Genomic DNA, 24,184 nt, shown 5'->3' with positions numbered 1-24,184 from the left:
TGAACCACTCTTTTACCAACGAATAGTGGGAATGACCGTAGACTGTGACGCCACTACGGCTGCAAAAGCAAGATATTTTGTGTAACAGGAATTCAAAACCGGCAATCCTCAGATTACTAGTCGAGTGTCTTAAACACCTGGCCAAGCCAGGACCCTTTTATATGTATAAATATAAATAATCTTCCATTTTATAATAAATAAGAAGGAAAGAGTTAACCTTAATATTTATTAATAATAAATGTTGCACCTTATAAGAAAACAACAATAGCAGTAATAATATATATTAATAAAATGTCTTCTGTGTGTGTGTCTGTTAGTCAATTTTTGACCTAAAATTTTGCCCTATAGTTCTTCCACTAGAAAAAAGTCCCCCGCTGATACAGCAGTAAGTCTACAGATTTACAACGCTAGAATCAGGGATTCGATTCCCCCTCGGTGGACTCAGCACGTATCCCAATATGGCTATGCTATAAGAAAAGCACACACACAGTAGAAATAAAAAAGAAAGAAAAGTATATGCTGCCATCTGTCGCTTGCTATAACAAATTATCAGGGAATAAGTGTTTAATAACAAGAACAACAATTTTGTAACGACAGTTTTTTAAACAAGAATGTATAAATGTGTTAAAATTCATGTTATTAGCAGAAATTATCGTACTTAATTATTTGTTTGTTTGTATTCTTGATCTTAAAATTGTTGAAAAATATTTTTAAAAAATTTGAAATGAGGCCAAACTTTTTTTTTGTTCCATAAGTAATAACGATTTTATTTTAAAATATTTCAAAAAGTTGAAAGTGATACGAATCAAGCAAAACTTTCTTCAGCTATTTTATAAAAAAAACGTTTCTGGACAAACAGTGTTTCACCAGAAAAGAGAGAAAAGGAAACGCGACATTTTCCATCACGCTTAACTAGACCATAATAAATATTGTTTAAGATTCATAACGTTTTTAAATTAATATGTATAATTATACACGGACTTTTATCTACGTTAAAATACTTTTATGTCTGTGCTTTCGGCCCTCATACCGTAGCATTCATCGTGGAACTATGTACCGAGCGATAAAATTTTATTAAATATGGAACTCCGATTTATAAATATGTATCCAGGCAACAGCCATAACCATAAGTGGCATTTGGTAATCAAGTTATGAAATACATAGAATTATGACGACTGTAGAATATAAATCGATTACTTTGATATAACAAACATAAGAAAACCCCAATTACAGACATTATGTAGAGAAAAGATAAAGGGATTTTTCATACTTCAAACAATACATGGTAAAATTTACGTCGAAACCCCATATATACTGTGTGTTTGCGCAAGTTTCTAAATATTGGCTTTGATTTTCAATTACAAAGTTGAGTAATTTGATTAGCTGAGAGTGATTAGTTATAGTAATTAAACAGAGGGAAAAACAAGAGTTTAAATTTTATCCTGTACAACGTATTTTAAAAATATGTTGGTAGAAAACTGTTATTGTTTTATATTTTTATTAAGAAACTACGCATAAAAGGATTAGAGTTCGTATCGTCTTTACGTCAATAATCTGGAATAACAGTTTTGTAATAATATAGAGTGTCCCAAAAATGTATACATACTTTGAATAATTATAAATACAATGTTTATTAAGATATATCTAGGTTTTATAATCCAAGTTTAAGAAGACAAGTGTAGGATCTTTTGAGTTATCGCAGGTGTTCGAACTGATGACAATTATGATCCAGTCACTACTGATAACGCGGACAGATGGAATTTCAAACTTCACGAATCATTTCATTTGGTATTTGGGTGCATTTTCTTTCAATTGCTGCTCTCAGCTCATTGATTGTTGCAGGTTTTGTGCTACTTTTTCTTTTGGCGTATCCCTATAAAAAAAAAAGTCCAGAGGTGTGAGGTTTGGTGAACGTGGAGAAAATTCAGTGCTACCTCTTCGCCCAATCATTTCTTCGGCAAATTTTCGTCAAGATAGGTCCTCACATTACGATGGAAATAAAACTCCTCATCTCCAAATTGCTCTCGAATGCATGGCACGACAGATTATTGCAGCAAATTCAGATAAACGAGACCAGTGACTGTGTTTTCGTAAAAGAACGGTCCAATTACGCCCAACGTTGATAATCCATACCACATTGTAACCTATGGTAAGTTTAGGTTGTTCAACTGTAATATGCGGGTTCTCAGGTGCCCAGTACGTGCAATTGTGGCGATTAACTGAGCCATTTGACTTAAATGAGGCCTCATCGCTCCAGACAATTTTGTTTGGAAACTGTACATCCTCTGCAGATTTTGCCAGGTACCACTCACAAAATTCAACTCTCCAGTCAGGATCATCTTCATTGAGGGCGCGAACTAATGACAGAATTAAACCTTTTCAATCAACGCACTTCAACATGCGATGGACGCTCAATTTTAGGATTCCTGTCTCACGGGCTGTTTGCCAGATTTTCTTGGAGATCGGTGGAGACTTTCCAACAGCTCTGCTTCTCGTGTGGGACTAGTGGATGACCGCAGTCTTCCAGAACGCCCTTTATGGACGTCTTGAACAGTTCAATTTGTTTCAAACTTATCTCTGATGCGAGTAATGGTGAGTCGTGTTGGTGGATCTGTTTGAAACTCCCTTATAAACTGTCTTTGCACGTCAGCTACGTTCTTGCACTTCCAGTAGCACTTTAAAATAAATTAACTTTTCTCAAAGCTTAGTCTTGCTTCTACCTTTACTTCAAATCAGTTGCATCTGTAAAAAAAGAAAGTTTGAGTGAGTTATAATCATTCAAAGTGTATATACATTTTTTGGACACCCTGTAGTTTTAAAATACACGCATAAAAGTGTTAAAATTTATGGTGGAAATGATTATTTATAAATGTTTGTTCATACTAACTTCATAATCATATAATGCTTGAAAATAGTATGTCTTTCTTTTCAGTATTAACACCTTTATACAATTGACATATATTGTAACATGAAATGCAAAATTTAAGTTATTTCTGCTTTAAAATAGATAATCATCGGCCCCCTGTTCAAGAAATACCGGGGCAAAGGCGGGTATGTTTGTTTGTTTGGGAATTTCACACAAAGCTACTCGAGGGCTATCTGTGCTAGCCGTCCCTAATTTAGCAGTGTAAGACTAGAGGGAAGGCAGCTAGTCATCACCACCCACCGCCAACTCTTGGGCTACTCTTTTACCAACGAATAGTGGGATTGACCGTCACTTTATACACCCCCACGGCTGGGAGGGCGAGCATGTTTAGCGCGACGCGGGCGCGAACCCGCGACCCTCGGATTACGAGTCGCACGCCTTACGCGCTTGGCCATGCCAGGCCCTAAAGGCGGGTAAGGACGGCTACTAAACCATATATCTATAAACTTTTTTTCTTTTTGTTTTAGCACATGTCCACATAATGATACATATATTTGAACACTGGTGCAACTAATAAGCAATTGAACTATTCTTTAATCAATAACAAATGACATACGTGACATTTAAAACTTATTTATTTTATACCAAACGCTCTTATACATACGTTTGTTTCTGTTTATCTACAATGTGATTCACCTGCAGACTGATAGCAACAAGCCTTTTATGAGTCACATAACATATTTATAAAATACACGTCACATCATATAAGTCATGTTTGAAGACACTTCAAAGTACAGTAATTTTTTTAAAAATTATCGAGTTACGTTGTTGTAAATTTCGAAATCAATGTAGCAATCTTATCAAAACAAAGAAACTCTTAAGAAAACAATGTTATCTGTTACAGGTTAACCGGTCTGATAGCTTTATTAGATTCCTGCTGTATTGTATGATCAAGTTATTTGCGCAAACCAAGACGTTTACTTATTTGTAATCCCGAGAGGAAGTAACTGTAAGAGATGTTGTACACTGATTGGTGTTACAAATAGTAACCAAAGACTAAGTCTGATAATGTTGCTAAGCTGATAACTGCGCTCAGAAAACGTTTATATCAACAGACTGCTGATAAGAATATAGTAAAAAATTTCAAACACAAGCGATATCAGAATTACCAGAATAACCTAATATTTTCCCCATATATAAATAAATAAAAAGCCTTTATATACGAGCCCTGATACTGAGTGAAAGGCCTTGTCGATACTGAATATAGTAGATATAGTGTGGTTGGCATATTACATATTTTTCTTTGCTCTCACGCATTAGCTCTTATAATTAATTTTAAAACTAAGAAATTATAGCAGTTTTGTCTAAAACTTTAAGATATTTATATTTTTACGCAAAATCAAGAATTAAAAACTTTATTTTTATTCTAGTTATTTGCAGTTTAGAAATGAAACGAATACTGCTATGCTCATTGTTGGCTAAAGACGACGGAAGTTTGGACTATCGTAAACGGTAAAGAACAAAACACGTCATTTTCAGTTGTTGTTTTTAATTGAATCAAAACAGTAGAAGAGAAATCTGGCATTTCGTTGTTGGAGCTACCTTCAGAACGTAAAGAGTCTCTTTGGTGGTAACTACCGGCTACACGTTGTTACCATCTTCAACCAGCCATTGGTACACGTCTGATAGAATACACCTGAAAATGTTCTGTAAATGTTGTAAGTTTTTGGAGTGTGTCACAAGCAATATTCCAAAACATCCAAGAGTGGCTTATTTAATTCTGGTAGAGATTAGGTTTGATCATGAAGTATTCCGGATGTTACTTGCTGAAAGAATTGTTTGATACCACGTGCTACATTGCACCGCACATTATCATGCTGAAGACAAGTTTTATCTTTCTACATGTAATTAACCTAATCAAGCAAAGCATTTTTCAAAATGTCACGATACGTTAGAATATTCACGGCATGGATTAAGACTAAATAAGTTAAGACAAGCCATAACCACGACACTCTTTCCACTATATCTACAACTGGGACGACAAAGTCATGTCCACGTCTTTCAATAGTGGCGAGCTTACAACGCTAGAAACCTGGCTTCGATACCCACAATTGGCAGAGCACAAATACCCAATTCGTAGCTTTTTGCCTAACTTTAAACAGCATGTCCAAACCATCCTCCAGGTACACATCAAATACAGACTCTTCCAACCAGAGCAAGTTGTAAGGAAACACGAGTAAAATCAAAGGAAAATATATTATGTGAAACACATTACATTAGCTTTATTGAGTTATGATAAGGCCTTTTCCCAATACTGAGTTCTAGGTATTATACATTATCAGTTTCATGAACAACGACTCTTACGGTGTGACATTCAAAAGCAGGATCCACTCCAGGATTATATCATAAACTAGAATGAGAAATGTGAAAACCAATATTTTGTTTCTAATGAAACAGAACTTAACAGAAGCTGTTTCCGGACTTGTTTTAGCTATCAAAATAATGACATTACTTCTTCTGCCAAAATGCATTAAGTATCTAGTTGAAAATGCAACCAGGTTAATGATTATTAATAGTCAGTAAACCTTCCAGTTGAGACTAGCGTAAGAATATTATGTACAATAATCATTTTCACAAGTTTCAGTTACATAAGAAACATTCCTTTAAACATAAAATAAAATAATGAAATATCCAGCAATAAAAATTAATTATATCCTTTTTTAAAATAACTTCGATCAAAATTTAGTGTAAATTATAAACTCTTTCTAATTATGAATTATTAAAACTAAATTAAAAGGACAATGTGACTGTTTTCATAATTTAACTGCGCAGATTTCGAAAATAATGTTCATATTTTCTGTCACGTAAGACTAGTTCATAAATCGGAAAATTTAATTTGTTTTGAATTACGCGAAAAGCTACACGAGGGCTATTTGTGCTAGCCGTCCATAGATTAGCACTGTAAGATTAGAGGGAAGGCAGCTAGTCATCACCACCCACAGCCAACTCTTTTAACATCGAATAGTGGGATTGCACGTCACTTATAACGCCCCCATAGATTAAAGGGCGAGCATGTTTGTTGTAACGGGGATTCAATCACACGACCCTTAGATTACGAGTCGAGTGTCTTAACCACCTGGTCATTGAAAGTTATCGAATATCTGTTGAAATAAATAAACAAGATGAACCGACATTAGTAAATATTTGTTAGAATGGATATTTTCTTGTAGCAAAGCTGAGTCTAGCGAGGGGAATCGAACGTCTGATTTTAGCATTGTAAATACATAGGCTTACCGCTGTACTAGCGGGAGACAAATCGAAAGTAAAAACCACTTATTTAAACTAAATTGTTATTTCGTTTACCACTACGAGCATTTATTATTATTATATTTGTTAATAAAAATACAAAGATACTGGAGAAAGTGGAAGTAAATAACGTGTTGTATTCTTTCTTTTACGTATTGCATTAAAACGTTTTGTAAAAAAACAATTGTACGTGATGAGGAAAATGGATATTTTCGGATTCAGCGGTCAGGAATTGTTGTAGAACATACACAAATTTTCAAGACAATAAACCCATTGCGGACCTGTGTTGTGATAACACGTATCAAGAATCCGACAACCCTCTTATTAATTTTAATTAATTTACAATATATTAATTTGCAATACCTTTTTCTACAATTGTTTTTAGAGGTAAAATCGACTGTTTAAAAACGATTAGCCTTTGAGAAATAATGTATAATTATACTTTTTTTAGTATTTCTGGGTGGTTAGAGCGCTCAACTCGTAATCTGAAAGGTGCGGGTTCAAATCGCCTTCACATCAAACATATTCGCCTTTCAAGCCGTGGTAGCGTAATAATGTTACGATCAATCCCACTATTCGTTGGTAAAAGCGTATTCCAAGAGTTGGCGGTGGGTGTTGATCCTCCCCTTTAGTCTTACACTGCTAAATTATGGACGGATAGTGCCAATAGCTCTCGAGTGGCATTTCGCGAAGTTTATTTGTTTTTTGTTTTGAATTTCGCGCAAAGCTACTCAAGGGTTATTTGCGATAGAGTCCCAACTTTAGTAGTGTAAGACTAGAGGGAAGTCAGCAAGTCATCGCCAACCACTGCTAAATCTTGGGCTATTCTTTTACCAACGAAGAGTGGGATTGATTGTAACTTTATAACTCCCCACGGCAGAAAGGGTGAGCATGTTTGGTGCGACGGAGATTCTAATCCGCGACCATAAGATTTCGAGTCGAACGCCTCAACCCACCTGGCCAAGCATTTCGCGAAATCCAAAATAAACAAATACTTCTTTTAGAGTTTTAACATGTATCTAAGTATTACCTCTATTAAATACTTTTTTTTCTGATGCAAATGTACACAATGCTTTGCCCACTAAGATGAATTGAGGACTAAAGTTTAGCATTGTAAGCCATCTGAAAATATTGTTAAATATTATACCACATAGAAGTATTTTATTTGAATAATAATGCCAATCTTAACAAACAGGGCTCGGAATAACCACGTGGTTAAGGCACTCGACTCGAGTCGCGGGCTTGAATCCCCGTCGCACCAAACATGCTCGCCCTCCCAGCCGTGGGGGCTTTATAATGTAACGGTCAATCCCACTATTCGTTGGTAAGAGAACAGCCCAATAGTTGGCAATGGGTGGTGATGACTAGTTGCCTTCCCTCTTGTCTTACATTGCTAAATTAGGAACGACTAGCGCAGATAGCCCTCGTGTGGTATTTGAGCAAAATTCAAAACAACCAAACTTAACAAACAGAGTTTCACAGTACTCAAAACTATATGTTTTCAAGGAGTATAGTTTAAGATCTACACAATTTGTCTTTCTGTAAATCACAAAAAGAAATGTAAATTCAGTTTTTAAAGTTCATCAAATTTATTACGAAGTCGAATATTCTTTATAACATCCTTTTGAAAGTGGAATAGGTGAATAGAATTGGAAGTTTTTATATTGAAGCTACACAGTTTTATCCTAATTTTTCGAAGAGATATTCTAGGAGTATGAAAATTATGCATATACTTCAAATGTTTATTTTTGAGTTTCGCGCAAAGCTACACGAGGGTTATTTGCGCTAGCCGTCTCCGATTTAGCAGTATAAGACTGGAGGGAAGGCAACTAGTTATCACCAGCCATTACCAACGCTTGGGCTACTATTTTACCAACGAATGGTGGGATTGATCGCACATTATAATGTCCCTACGGCTGAAAAAGCGAGCATGTTTGGTATGACTGAGATTCGAAACCGCGACCTTCAGATTCAAATAAGTACACACAGACACACATATATACATATATAAACATGTAACCGCATTTTTTACATATTTATACATGTGTGTATCTTTTTAAAATTACCCAATAAATATAAAACTCTGGCTAGTGAAATAATGTATTAAATTTAGGTAAATTACTCACAATCTAAAATCTAAGAATGAACGATTTATTTGAAGCAAATATTTTAATATTACCAATAGGTGACGCCAGCTATTCGATAACTACGGATAAAAAGCTTTGAAAAATTAAATTCAAGCAGTGTGACTTTTTTAATTGAATGTTAACGTCATATTTTTCTGTTTTTTAAATTTCCATTTTATTACAGTAAAGAAAAATACAAGCATTGAAAAGAAAACTCATCTTCCAATGATAAAACTGTACCTTGATCAACGTTTTGAGGAAGTATTCGACATTTGATTTATTTTTTAAAGTGCAAGCTTGTATAACGCACACTCCAGGGATCAATCTTCAATTGTTTGCGTTTCAAGCCCTCAAAATCATCACTAGGTTATTATTTCGGTGTATTCTTTGTTATTTTACTGAGTTATAAATAGGTTTCGAAGTATATCAATTTCTTACAAAATCTGTGTGTGTGTTTTTCTTACGGCAAAACAATGTCGGGCTATTTGATAAGTCCACCGAGTGAAATCGAACTCCTGATTGTAAATCCGTAGACTTACACTGTAGCAGCAGCGACTACAAAACTGTACTACTATAAATAAAAAAATAGAAAGGACTTTGTACTTTTGAACTGGTATTTTCTCGTTGTGCGCGATCTGGGTGAGTTAGGTTACTTTAAGATCTCTTCTCCCTTTGAAACGGCCCGGCATGGCCAGGTGGTTAAGGCACTCGACTCGTAATCTGAGCGTCGTGGGTTCGAATCCCTGTCACACCAAACATGTTCGCCCTTTCAGCCGTAGGGGCGTTATAATGTGACTAGCAATCCCACTATTCGTCAGTTGGCAGTGGGTGGGGATGAGTAGCTGTCTTCTCTATAGTTTCACACTGCTAAATTACGGACAGCTAGCGCAGATAGCCCTCGTGTAGCTTTGCGCGAAATTCGAAACAAAATCTAAAACCAAACCGTTTGAAAGGAAAAGAGCGTTTCGCTTAAAACTTTGAAACCAGTTTCACATCTGATTTTCTTTTTCTAATACAGGGTTTGAAACAATTCTAGACACATTAATGAGCTCAAATTTAATGAAATTTTAGCAAAAGTTAGTAAGAACTAATCCTTAATTTGTTCATTTTGAACTGTAATCTTGTGTTTAGGATATTTTATATTTTTGCTATCTATTTCATGCAGACTTTGTTTTCCTGCGTTAATATTTGAAAATATTTAACCTTTATGTACTATGTATAAGTATTTTTAGTATTTTGGTACTTGTATTCAAATGTAATTATTAAAATGTATTAGATACATTTACTTGTATCTAAATGTAATTACTTATATTTACATTATTTATTTGTATTTACACGTAATTACTTGTATGTATATGCAGTTAGTATTTGTATGAATTTGTTGTTTTTTTATTGTGGTGGTTTTGGATAAAACATCTTTGTACTGATTCTAGTAATATAGACATTTAGTGATAGTGAAAATGAATTATATTTTCAATCATGTCAAGACCTATTTATTGCATAACAAATATAGATATTTTCGAGTTCTTTCAAACAATTTCGTTTGTTATACAATAATTTTTTCAGTGCATTTTATAATTATTATTTAATGAGAAATGGAAGCAATAAATCATTTCTTCCTTCCTATAGTTAACACGTTTGTAAAATATAATTCAACTAACATTGTGTTTGTTAAATAATAATCTCCAGAAATATTTTTCTTTGAGGTCATAATAGTCTCTCTTGTAGTAACAGTACTTATAAATGTTTACATGTAAGCGTATACTTCTGGTAAAACAAAAATATAGTATTTCTGACAATATAATTGAAATAATTATTAAAATTAATGTTCTAAAATTCTACATAGTTGTGCCACTTTCAGCACATTTAGGTCTAATATATTGTAACACTGTAGGTTCTTAACGTATTACGCAAAAAATGACGAGCATGACTATATAACGAGGAATGTGAGTGCTAATTTATTTAATGTTTAAATTTCTCCTATTGCTAAGAGAGGGCGTTGTTTTCATTAGGTTAAAAGAAATTGTTCATTTGACGAGGATCGCAGACAGACACTGAGTTGTTTTCACCATCCGTAGTTTATCAGCTTAAAATATTAAAATCATGAAATTAGATATTCCAGAAATAGACATATTTCTTTCCACACATTAGACAAACATATGTGATTATAGTTTCATTCATTTTTTCTTATGTGAGTTTAAAACATTTTGTACATCTGAGTAAACTGTTAGTTAAGAGAAGTTTGAGAACAGATACTAAAAAGGAACTCAGTTAAGTCAACTTATTACGTATATAAATGCTATTACGCAAGTAAAAAATAATTATTTAAATGTAAAGCTAATCATAGTGGCCTCAAAGTGATTTATTGCTGAAAGTAATATTATTTATCGCTACTTGTGTATGGAAGCAGATTATGCTTTTTTAATTGTAAACTGACAAACAACAAGTTATAACATTAATGGAGTAGTTTTATTATGGGTAGAATTATGTTGAAACATATTATGTTTTCCAAAATAAAACCACTTAAATATAATTATATGTCGTTGTTTGCCAAATTACTATCATTTATCACTACTAGGTGGCGTTAAAGCATTATTCTGTGGATCTTTTTCTTTTTTTCTTTTACATTGTTAAGCCGCAAACCTACAAAATGGACAACTTGTGCTTTACCAACGGTAATGGCTAAGCCTCAAATACATCAAGTTTTACGCTGACCCTCCGGGTACCCAACTTCAGTACGTTTACAGAGAAAACCATATCCTGTTCTTCGAGTGTCACGTGAGCAAATAAAATAAACGAAAATACTGAAATAAACAATTAAAACGTGTTTTAGGTATAGTAATCATCAAATTAAGTAATGAATTACAGTATTATAAAGATAAATACAGCGATCAAAATGCATCAAGACTTAGTAAAAACATTTAAACATTAACAAGAACTGCGGACTCACACCGCTAAAAACGTGGTTTCTATACCCGTGGTGGACAGAGCACAGATAGCCCAATGAGTAGCTTTGTGCTTAATTCTAAACAAGCAAACGTTGACAAGAAACAGAAATGAGCCTTTAACTTATTATAAGATGTAGCGAAACAAAAATAAATAAATAAAAACAAAGAACACGATATCAACATTTTTCCTAAAATATAGACTAAAAGTAAATTATATTTAAATGTTTTATGAAAATAATAATTGTTATTTATTTCTATGTCGTGGGGTATACTCTAAAAGTGAGAGCGAGATTTAAAATGATGTAACTTTCCACCTCACATTGAGAATCCATGTTTACATAACTCAATCGATTACCCAAAAATAATTACATGTGTATGTATATCACTGGTTGTACATGAAATATGTTATACGTGGTAGTTTTGCTTGACAAACTACTTTTACGTTAGTTAATTCATCACATAAAACCCATTATATGTGTATATATCACAAGTTTTACATAAAATGTGTATATCAAGTATACTTGTTATACACACTACAAGTCACATGGAGCTTGTTTTACGGTCTCATATATTTGCTCTTAAGGTCTGTAGATCCTACAATATGATAATACCGAATAACAAAATGGTTATCAAACCACTTTTTAGAGGAAAAATAAAAGTGCTAAATTCACATCTTATATTGTTTACATGACAAATTTATGGGTAATCATATTCAAACATTAATTTCATACGTTACATTTAATCGAGGAATTCCAATTTAATCCAACAGAGTAGATTCGTGTGGTGTGTTACACTTAACAGACTTGTGTCTGTCATCACCATAAAGGGGAACGCAGTTCGCTAACAATATAAAGCACTTAAAAATAGCTGTTTTAAGTGTTAATTATGTCTATAGGCTAATGACATCTGCTGTCACCGCCACATGCATTTGTGCAATGTATTTACAAATTAAACAATGAGACATTGTTAAAATTGAGTGAAAACCAACATATTGCTTTCAGTCTGGGAAACACGTGGCACCAGTTCACTTGTTTACTATCTTTATAGGCAGGTTGTCGTCGAATAATAAGAGCCTATTAATTCAGGCTTTATATTATTGTAATCACTTCAACGCCACTTAACTTCAATGGAAAAGTTTTAAAGCGTTGAATTTAATATTATTATATTTTAGAAATTTGTACGATATGTCAAATGCATTATATTGTCTCAGATATAAACTTCTTCAGTTTACAACTTCTTAGTGAAATTTAATAAACTAAAATCTTATCTCTATTAAATATTTCATACTTATATAAGTGTTGACCATTGTAAACTTTGTATCTTCTTTTAAAAACAACAGAATGTTGTGTTGTATTTATTTTTAACGAGTTCTTTTTCTTTTTATAAAACGCTCAATTATACGGGTTTTTATAAATAAAATATGCAAAAACTTGTGAATGATAATTAATGTAAAATAAGCAGATAAATATTTTCTTAAAATATTTATAATATAAAGAATCGCGGTATCGTGCACGTGACTGTTGTTCGCCGGTTTCTTTGTTTTGAATTTCGCGCAAAACTACACGAGGGCAATCTGCCTTAGCCGTCCCTAATTTAGCAGTGTAAAACTAGAGGGAGGCAGCTTGTCATCGCCAGATACTGCTAACTCTTGGGCTACTCTTTTAGCAGCGAATAGTGGGATTGACCGTAACATTATAACGCCTCCACGGCTGAAGGGCAAACATGTTTGACATGACAGGGATTTGAACCCACGACCTTCTTCACGGGCTTCTCCGGCTAGACAGCAATAAGTCTACGGATTTACAATGCATTAATTCGGGATTCGATTACCCTTGATGGACACAGAAGATAGCTCACTGTGGCTTTGCTATTAAGCAAAGTAACTAGAACTTTCGTAGAACAATATTTTACTGACATATTTCAGGACTGATCACAGATGAGTCTGGCGATGCATCCTCTAATGTTTTCCAAAGTAATCACAACTGTAAAGTAAGTCACAGTTAGTTACAGATAACAAAACCCATCTTATTTTAAGTTGAAATTATATCTTATTAAAACAGCCTGTATATTTTGACAACATTGACTGAATGACCTCGGGAGTCACCCCAATATAACGTGGATGTTGCTGAGCTTTTATGATTGTTCCTTATAATCTGAAGTTTGCTCTCAGGCGCTCTAGTTTATTTTCATAACAAAGATTGATGGACCTGGGTTTCAAACTTGAAAGAAAAAAAAAACATTACCAGGTTCGTCTTCACTCAGATGTCTTATGGTTACTTATTTCAAAGCTTACGTTGTCGCTTTTAACACAGTAATCAATTTATCTTGACCTTGGGAGAATTAACAAGAGACACTCGGATTTGAAAATGTGAGAAGTCACGTGAGAGCTAAAGCAATATGTAGACGTTATCCGTCTTCCAGTGAGACCTCTAGAGTCTAGATAAACTGGTGAATGTTTTTAAATTTTTGTCTCAATGGAAACAGGAATAAAGAACCGACCAGAACTTTGTAATAATATTCAGTAACGTTTGATTTAATATACAACCGCAGTTCACTTTGAACCTAACGATTTAAAATTTTTCATCCTACCACAATCAAATCTTATAAAAATTTTAATGTTACCTGACTGAAAAGGCATTTAGAATGTTTTTTTGTTGTTGTTGTTTTCTCCATAATATCCGTATCTATAGAAATATGATTGTACTGTCTACTGTATATCCATGTAACTACTTCGCAGGTACAAGGTACAGCCCGCCATGTCCAGGTGGTTAGGGCGCTGATTCGAACCCATGTCACACCGAGCATGCTTGCCCTTTTAGCCGTGGTGGCATTATTATGTAAAGGTCCCTCCCACTATTCGTTGGTAAAAGAATACCCCACGAGTTGGTGGTGAGTTGTGATAACTAGCTGCCTTCTCTTTAATCATACACTGCTAAATTAGGAAGAGTTACCGCAGATAACCCTCGAAATTCAAAACAAACAAACTTTGCAAGATATAGATGGATTTTCACTAAAATTGGTATGGAGGTTCATTAGGCCCATGCGGGGAGACATACCAATTTTCAGTTTTGAATTTTACGTTTTCGCTATAAACAACAATATGTAACGCAAATTTTGTTCCTGGATAGTATGTGTTATTTTTTAATTGCTTATGTTGTAAAAGTACATAAAATGGCCATTATTCCCTTCAAACTTTGCTTTTGGGACCTGGATAATGAAATTTAGAGATTAACCTATAGTCAACGCAAAAATGGGCAAATTTGCACAATTTCATTTACATAAGGTCTGAATAAAACAACATATGAATCAAAATTTACGTGTATTTATACTAAAGTTATACAAAAATGTTTAGAAGTGAGTAGTGTTTCAAGACTTGCTACTATAATGTAAATAACTTCACATATCAGCTCCCAAATACAGTCTCCCATCATGTTTTTGTTATACGCTTCTTGGTAGCGGCGTTCAATGTCCAATATATCTTGGTGGAAGTGCTTGCCTTGCTCCTCTGAGTATGCTCCCATGTTCTCCTTGAATTTATCAAGATGAGCGTCAAGGATATGGACTTTCAGGGACATCCTGCAGCCCATTTTGTTGTAGTTCTTCACCAGAGCTTCAACCAGTTCCACATAATTTTCGGCCTTGTGTTTGCCCAAGAAGCCCCGAACCACTGCGATAAAGCAGCCCCAAGCATTTTTCCTTCCTACTGAGCTTCTTGGGGAATTCTGTGCACTCCAGGATCTTCTTTTTTTGTGGTCCAACGAAAACACCAGTTTTGACCTTTGTCTCAGACAGCTAACGGAAGAAGTCTCGAAGGTACTTGAAGGGTGCATACTCCTTATCAAGAGCTGTGACAAATTGTTTCATAAGACCCAATTTTATGTGCAATGGTGGAAACAAGACCTTCTGGAGGTTCACTAGTGGCTCACACTTGACATTGTTCCTCCCAACAGAGAACTCGGTCCGTTGTAACCAGTGCTTCCTGTTGTAGTGCGCTGCGGTGTCCCTGCTGTCCCAAAGGCAAATATAACAGGGAAACTTGGTAAAGCTTAATATGTAAGAGGTTCATGCAAAATATTTTATGATATTTTTTTATACTATTGAAAATTTTTAAAAAATAAATTAAAAGACATTAAAATTTTAAAATATACAAATCTTACTACTCAAGCAAGTAAAAATTATCCGTCTTACGTTCGAGAGTTTTGTTGCAGTGCTCGCAGGTAAAACGAAGTGCCCAAAGCTTGTCTTGATCACCGACAGGCATGTGAAATGTGCCTTGTAGGCTTTACACATTTTCAGCAGATGCTATCACAGTGTACGTTTTCGCTCTTGTCTTGATAAATTGGCCACATACATAGCAGAATGCGTCTGGAGAATGCTTGCAGCTTCTTGGTGCCATCTCTGGTAAAATCAGATAGGTTTATATGTACACCTAGGCAGCTAGAACTAAACTGAAGTGGTGAGTGGTGAGCCCCTGTATATATATATATATTACTATGGAAGGGTCTAGAAAATTCTAAAAGGTTCTTGAAAATTCTGGTAGGTTTTACAACATTCTTGAATATTCTTGTAAGCTTTACAACATTCTAGAAAGTTCTTGAAAATTCTCTATCAACTACTCAGCACTGAATCTACCTGGAATGTTCTGGAAAGTGGGTAAATTTCAAAATTTCATTACCCACGACACAAAAAGCAAAGTTTGAAGAGAAAAATAGGTCTTTTCCATTTACTTTAGGCATAAGCAATTGGGAAATAACACTTTCTGCCAAGAAACAAGAAAAAGTAAAATTTTGTTACATGGTGTAATTTAATTTGACAGGCGAGAGCTGAAACTTGCATAATATATCTCGAAACATGCACTCTCAAATCAATTCTTAACCCATGTGCGCAGATATGTATCGTATTATAAACAAACTCCATACAGAATGAAGAAAGCTATCGAATGTTAATTCTATATAGAAAGCTAGATAGTCGTATTAAACAGGTGTAGAAGTTTGAGTGGTTAATATTGGCCGGTGTTTACATTTAGTATTAAAATACATTTTTGTGTGAAGTATGAATAGTCGTTTACTCTATTAATATATTTAATTTCACACGTTCTAAAATTCAGTGTTAAATTGCAGAAGAAACCTAAAAATTACTTCCACCCCACTGGATCAGCGGCAAGTCTGGGCGCTTATAACGCTAAAAATTTGGTATCGATATTCGCAGTTCACACAGCACAGACAACCCGTTTAATAACAACAACAAAAACTTAAAAAGAAATTTTTATAAAGTTTGGCATAAGCATTAACTTGTTTATTTACAAGGGTTGTGTTGTACTCGAATTTAATATTCGTTGGTTACGTACAGTTTTCCAAATACTGAAAATTCATGATAATTCACGACTGGTTGAGTTAAACAAGGCTTATACTCACTTGTTGTACTATGAATTACGGTCCTAATAACGATAAAAAATGCTATTTTTCGTATTTGCTTTGATAAATTTTTCCCTCTTTCTTTCACACAAATACACTACCAACATATTCTATGTAAGAATTTTGTATAAATATAACTTTGTTGACAAAGGTTCGCACCGTATTAATAGTACGAATAGCAATTAGCCCTGTCCTGTAAAGAAACGTTACTGTCCGAACTAATTCTTTAATATTACCAAAAAACGACACTGAATAGGCTTCAATCTTTATTCATTAAATATTTGTATAAACATATCTTCCATAATCTTAGTCTACAACATTCTCCTTCAAGTGCGAGTTTTTGGTTGTGTAGTTACTTCTACCTTAGAAATAATGAAAGCTGTTGTTTATTTCACATTAATTAAGACGTCACAACGTTTTTGGTAGCTCCCATGTTTATTACAAAAAGACCTGTAAGTCTTATTAAACGTTTAACTATATTCAATCTCACTACAAAGTACCTTTGTTCCGAGAAATAACTGACTATTCATCAAAATTTAGTTTATAGTGAACTTAAAGGCTATTATAGGTCAAAAGGTGAATTATATAAATTACGTAAGTATATCTATAATAATATTCGAATACGTTTTTTTAGTTTCTATATTAATAAATCATCATGAAAGATATATAAAGTTACCATCACTAAAATTTTGTAATCATCATCAAATATCTAGAATGTCGAATAGAGGGAGTTGTAAACCAAACTTACATGTTCTGTTCTTATATTCCTCTTGTATACGAAATAAACGACTTTTCTAATTTCGTCTTTCTCTCTGTTAAGACTCTAGTGCACTTCGGTCAGGAAACGGTGTTGAATTTCACCTAACTGCTTTCTCTACTTTTGTTAAAAAACGTATATCATTCATGGTAAGACTTGACCTGAGCTTACCTCGAGATTTGGCATGTGCGTGGGCTAGTTAGTACGCGTGCGTTTTGACGCGTGGGCAATTTGTTTTGTGGTGAGAGATTGGTAAAGAGAACTCCTGTTAAAATGATGGAAAGCAGAAAGAAGTTTTAAATAATCTGAAACCCTTTAGACTGAAAATTAATGAAAGGAAATGTGAAAAAACAAGAGGGTATTAACAAAATCTGAGGATGGAGAAAATTTATAAAAATATCCTCAATATAGAAAAAATAATAAGAATTGATAAAAAGAGAAAATAATTATAAAGTATGAGAACACTTTTAGTTTCAGAGATGTTGAAACATGTTTTTTTTTTCTCTCGCTCTTTCTTTAGGTGTTTTTACTCTATAAGACGATTCCAGCAACTCCAGTTTCAGGTGATGTCGTTGTAAAGTCAAACACTATCCTAGGACTAACGGTTCGAGTTCTCATAAACTGTAAATTGAGTGGAGGCCAAGCAGGTTGGGGTTCTTATTATTTGCTATCTTAGTTCATCTGAGAAACATGTGCAGAACATGTGTGGATAGAACGATAAATGTGAAACGCCATCTGTTTAAGATGCCCCATATATCTTCTGTTTAAACGTATGGACTAACGGTGTCATCAATATTTTTTTTCTCGTCAAAATGAAGAAAATGTAGCCCTCCTTAGCGCCCCGTGGCACAGTGGTATATCTTCTGACTTACAGCGCTACAAACCGGATTTCGATACTCGTGGTGGGCAGAGAACAGACAACCCATAATGTAGCTTTGTATATAATTACAAACAAACAAGTAACCCTTCATATCTAGAACAGTATATAGAATTCAGTCTTTTATTGGTCAAAAATACTTGAATATTCAGTGGAACTGTTCATTTCACCTATTTTATATTTGTTTGGACAACATTAAACTTGTACACATGATAAGACGTTTCTTCCTGAGCCTTTTAACCTGACAGATATCATAATTATTACCAATATCATAACACTATTTTAGCTGTGTTATGAATAAGAAAATCCAATTAAGAAAAATGAAAAAATAGTTAGATTACCATTAATTGTTATTGTTGTTTTGAACAAAGCACAAAACTACACGTTGGACTATCTGTGCTATGACCACCACGGGTATCGAAACCCGCTTTTTAGCGTTGTAAGTCCGCAGACTTACCGCTGAGCTACTGGTGATCTATCATTAATTTGTGCTATATCTACGTGTGTTGAACAGGTATTAACAAACGTGAAAAATTAAAACCTGATATCATAACTGATTTATTTTGTTTAGCTACTAATTTATTGTTTTTATCAAAAAATACAAGTTTTAAATATATTCTGTAGTCTATACTATTTGCATATGATTGTGTCATGTTAAATATTTTGCATATTTAAGTGTTATTTTCTTTATGCTTAATAACTCCAAAGAGGCACAAAATTATTAATTATATTTATGTTTTATATTAATTTTGATTTGAATATTATATAATTATGCGTTCATTTATCATTTTTTATGATAACTTTCTCTCAGTATTTCGTAACACAGTATTCAGTTTTTTATGTTTTGAAGAATCATATATTTAGGCTTACGTTTCTGAGGTATTTATTAGTTATATAGAAGGTATCTCGGAACCAACTTAAAATAAAGATATTCCAGAGTAACACTGCAATAAACCATGTTTTAGAAACATCTAGTGAAGTAGGTGGACAGCTTGAAATTAACACGTTATAGAACTACATCTACAGTTAGGTAGCTAAACATTTATATAAACTAATAGGTATGAGACTAATGTTTAATAAGATGTATCTAAATAGAGATCAGATGTGCAATGAAGCAAGCTTAACTGTAATAATGTCATCTTACGATATCATACAACTTCAAATTGGTAGACCTAATCTTTTTACCTGACCAGATCACCTGTAAAACTATGCTTTGAAAAGATGAGAAATCTGTGTCTTGCAGTCACTAACTGTCTTTAAAAGAAAGGATTTGGCCAGAATATTTATTTAAATATAAACTGTTAAAACATGTTTGCTCTAGTAATCTAACAAGATTAGAGGAGGGTACATGTCCTGTAGCCACTGCACATCTGTGGAGAGAGACGGCTGTTTACACATCTGGTTTAGCCATGACTTAATTCATAGCAGAATATGTACCGTTCGATATCCAAACACGGTAAGTTCAGGTGTTTCTCCGAGACACCTGCGTATTGGTATATCATTAGGAATGGTGTACCTAAATTCTATAAAGCGCCTCTGAGTCTACTGTTAGAGACAGACTTTACGTCGATTTCATCCACCAGATATATTGAATCAGCTAGAAAACATTTTGGTAAGAAACTGAGAAAATATTCCTTGGAACTGCACCCAAAAATACATACAAAGTTACAATAACGAAATATTTATAGATTTGTGTTGATGGCCCAGTGTAGATATTCTTGTTGTTAAGGTTTGTTAAAAGCCTGAGCTGTGGTGTTGCTCCAGATTAGGTGTGGCTCTGTAGAGTAATTCCCGTTTATAACTCGGTGTATCGTCATTTTGTCTTAAAAAGGTAATACGTTCCACTTTCTTTGAGTATTTGTCAATTATAAATGAATTTCTAAAATAAATTACCTTTGTCAACTTGGACAAAGCGACTATTTTTTTCAACTCCACGTCACAATGTGTTTTCAGTTCAGTAAAAAAAAGAAATTGAAATATGAAATATAAAAACTGAAAATACTGAAACTTTTCAGGAAATAAATAAACCATAAAAATCACCTAAGCACTGACATGCGATTACTCAACCAAGCCATCAATAAATAATAATAAATAGTAAAGTTGATGAATTTGCGATGGAAAATAATTCTAGCGATATTTTATATCTATTTGGTATCATGTATAAGCAGCAACAAAGTAAATTGCATTGTAAAATATTTTTTATGAAAACTCCTGATTATGGTGCTACAGCTTTGTGCTTAATTCTAAACAACCAAACAAATAAACTTACGTAAGATTCTTCGTATGATTATGTCGTAATTAAACGAGACACTGTAAGAAATTGTATACAACTCAACAAAACCAAATACAGTTCTTTAGGTATGTGAAACATATAACTGTAATTCAAAGGGATTAATACAATATTAATAGTAATACAATACTAACTGTTTTCTTTTGTCATGATTAATTACCGTGGCTGTTGGATTGGGTAAAAACGGGCTGCATTTAACTGAGACAGGAAGAGCTTTGCTTTTATCAGGCCAATTTGCTAGTGCAGTATCCAACAATTCTAAATTACCTGTATCAGTGATCATTGTCATTAACTTTTAAAAGAGATTAACACCTACCTCATAGCAATCTATACGCTATGTATAGATAACTATGTATACAATCTTTGGAGAAGTCCACATCTCAGAGTAGAAAAGAATACAAAGTCTACTGGATGACCAATTACTTTAATATGTAACTAGCCTTGACAGGAGAAGACGGTTGAAGCATTAACTACCTTAGGTTTATGAGAATGGTATTAAGTGTAGTACATCTACACTGAATATGTTGGTAAGTAATTACTGACTAGATATATGCACAAAGATATATAATTAATATTCTAATTATGAGAACGCACAACCAAGCAGTTTTCTTCCACCACGTCTAATCCTTCATTTTTGTGGGGACTTCCTATTCACAAACTTCAAACAGTAAATTTAAATGGACACATTTATTTTCCTAACCAATTTAGTCTTCGTTTTTTTAATAATTTCTTCCAATGACACACAAGATTGCATGATACTTAGATATAAAATAAACAAAAAATAAACCAAGCAACGTATGAAGTAAATAAACTCAGAATAATCATATAAATAAAATACATTTGCAATTACCCCCCAGTGGCTCAGCGGTATGTCTGCGGAGTTAAAACGCTGTAAACCGGGTTTCGATACCCGTGGTGGGCAGAGCACAAATAGCCCATTGTGTCACTTTGTGCTTAATTCAAAACAACAACAATTACAATTAAATATCAAATAAAATTCACTTCAATATAAAAAGACGAATTAGAGTAGCAGACTCGGAATGGTGAGAATAAAGTGATAAACAATTAAAACTAGGATTAAACTGTAACCAGAATTTTGTATAAAATTAATAATAGAATGAAATGAAAGATAGAATAAGAACATTGACAGGATTATGTTGCAGCAATGAACCCCAACAACATGAAAAACAGATTATACTCAAAATAAATACAATACAGAAGAAATAAACCCAGAAGTACAGAGGTGTATGAACTGAACAAAATTAAAAAAAGAAAGACATGGAACACGATACGTGGTAAACTCCAAACACATTTAATAAAGCACACTAAATTAAAATAATTCAGATTATATTGCATGTAGAATATAGGATAATTGTGATAGTATTGATCGATTGTTTCGAAATAAGCACAAAGCTACACAATAGGCTATCTGTGATCTGCCCACCCCGAGTATGGAAACTCGGTTTCTAACATTGTGAGTCCGCAAATACCACTGGGGAGCGATTGCGGTAGTAAAGAAAAGATGAAATGCTGTCATGCTATATACAAACATTACTCAATACTGAGAAATAAAATATGACGTAGTGAGCATAAATAAATAATATAAACATAAAATAGCATTGTATTGAAATAAACTTGAGTATTATAATCCAACATACATTTAATTGTTTTAAATGTGGGAAATTAGTGCTAGTCAGAATTCGAAAGACTACCAAAATCATAGTCCAGTGAAGAGACCGTAATAAGATAGTTAAAAATGAAATCGTATTACATTAAACCAAACACAGTAAACTCAAAATTAGATTCATAGGAATCACATACAAAAAATACACTTAAGACACAGTTCACGGTAATGATAACTAGTCCCAAAGGATAAAGATAATGAATATTTAATAATTCAATTTATCAATTACAGAAGTCTACTACTTTACAACCAGTGCTTACAATTTTGAATGTTTTGCAACAAGTTTGTTCACAACAATAAATCGCCTTCTGAAACAAATTAAAAATGTTATGAAACTTCGAATAAGTAAATAAAATTATGTACAATTTTACAAATAAATCATGAAATGTATTAATTTAGCCAATTACTAAACATTTGTTTTTAACATTTTACACTTGCTCAGTAATAATATCATGCTAGAATATTCGCTTAATCAGTTCGGAAATGCATCAGTTCTGAAAAAAACTGATAAATGCACTAGTTCTTATACTTTTACTTTAAGTTTATACACACAACTAACTATAAACAAACTGGTATCTGTACAATTTATAAGGCACACAGGAATCAGCACAGACAACAATTACAACATCTTATTCCAAGTGATATACACTTATAGTGAATGATGTCATTGTTCACTGAAAACTACAGTAGACATGACAATCAATACCATTTCCATTGTTCTCCTTTTCACTGGAGCGATTGAATGGTCTGTGTCTTCCACCTGCTCAGTCATTAAATTCCAAATTAACAGCATAAGTGGCTGTTCCAGATCATATTTCGAATCGTAAACCATAAAATAGTTGCATCTACACGCATGGTAAAATATAGTAAAAGTATTAAGGATGTAATCTGTTCATTTCTTTCAGTTATTCGGTAAAATCAAAAAGCGAAATATGAATTAGACATTCATAATTGGCGTTTAAAAGACTAGGTGGAACACAAATGGTTAAGAACATCTATTACAAATTCATGCTTTCTTCTAATCAAATAGCAAGATTTAAAATGTAAATCTAAGCTCTTTTATTTCAGCAGTCGTGGTTTTCCAAACTTTATTGTGTGTGTACGTTTGTTTGTAGATGCATTTGTTTTCTAATGACTCATCTAAATCTTGAGTAAATTATCATCAAGGTTCACAATTTTTCCTAAATTTGGTGTACTTTTATTTCACAAACCTTTGGAAAAATGACTAATTTGTACAAATATTTTAGAGTCAGCTCAATAAAATACTTGTAAATGTTGATTTGGAATATAAGTGCAATCATAATGAACTTTCCTGAAATGTCACTCTCTCCCTCTTCTGGTTCATCAAACTATTTGGTAGGGGTACATTAGTTGTAATCTATTGTACTAATCACTTATTCCTGCAAGATTTTGTGCATTTTTTTCCAAAGACATTTTCGTTATGTGAGTTCAAGTAACACACACAATTGCTATTCGTAAATGATCTACTTTACTGAACAAAACATCTACTTCACAAGTAGATTGATGTTATTGTTTGAGCACCATCTTCCACAGTTTGGTTGAGTGTTACTTTTATTGCTTGTATCCAGTAACGAGGACGTTTCATGCAGCAAGTTCCCCATCTAATAAGATCCTGGCTGCTAACTAGAACCTATAGCTGTACTAGAGTACTTCAGTAATTAGGAAAAAAACGCACAAAAAATTAAATATTTAAATGAACATAACGTTTCTTTTTGTGATTAAGCACAAAACCCAATAATGAGCTATCTGTGCTTAGCCCAGCATGAGAATCTAAACATGGTTTCTGACATTGTACGTCCAAAGACATACCTCCATGTCACTAGAAGTTACTTGCATTCTCGAGTAATTCTATGGGAAATAAGCTCGCCAAAATCAGGTGTCGTTGATAAAACAGT

The 24,184-nt window shown here is 33.5% G+C and overlaps 1 long non-coding RNA gene across 1 annotated transcript; it reads right to left on the bottom strand.

Moving 5' to 3' along the window:
* Window positions 1–736: 736 nt before the first annotated feature.
* Window positions 737–20,700, bottom strand: LOC143249251 (uncharacterized). Its single transcript, XR_013027695.1, has 2 exons — window positions 17,409–20,700; window positions 737–2,742 (listed from the first exon to the last, which is right to left on the bottom strand). It is a non-coding gene; the product is annotated as an uncharacterized LOC143249251 (long non-coding RNA).
* Between the last annotated feature and the right edge of the window lie 3,484 nt (window positions 20,701–24,184).

This window comes from Tachypleus tridentatus, chromosome 1 (assembly GCF_004210375.1).
Source record: "Tachypleus tridentatus isolate NWPU-2018 chromosome 1, ASM421037v1, whole genome shotgun sequence".
In the NCBI taxonomy this organism is placed as follows: domain Eukaryota; kingdom Metazoa; phylum Arthropoda; class Merostomata; order Xiphosura; family Limulidae; genus Tachypleus; species Tachypleus tridentatus.
The sequence above is the reverse complement of the archived record's forward strand: the minus strand, read 5'-3'. Positions and strand labels throughout refer to the sequence as shown.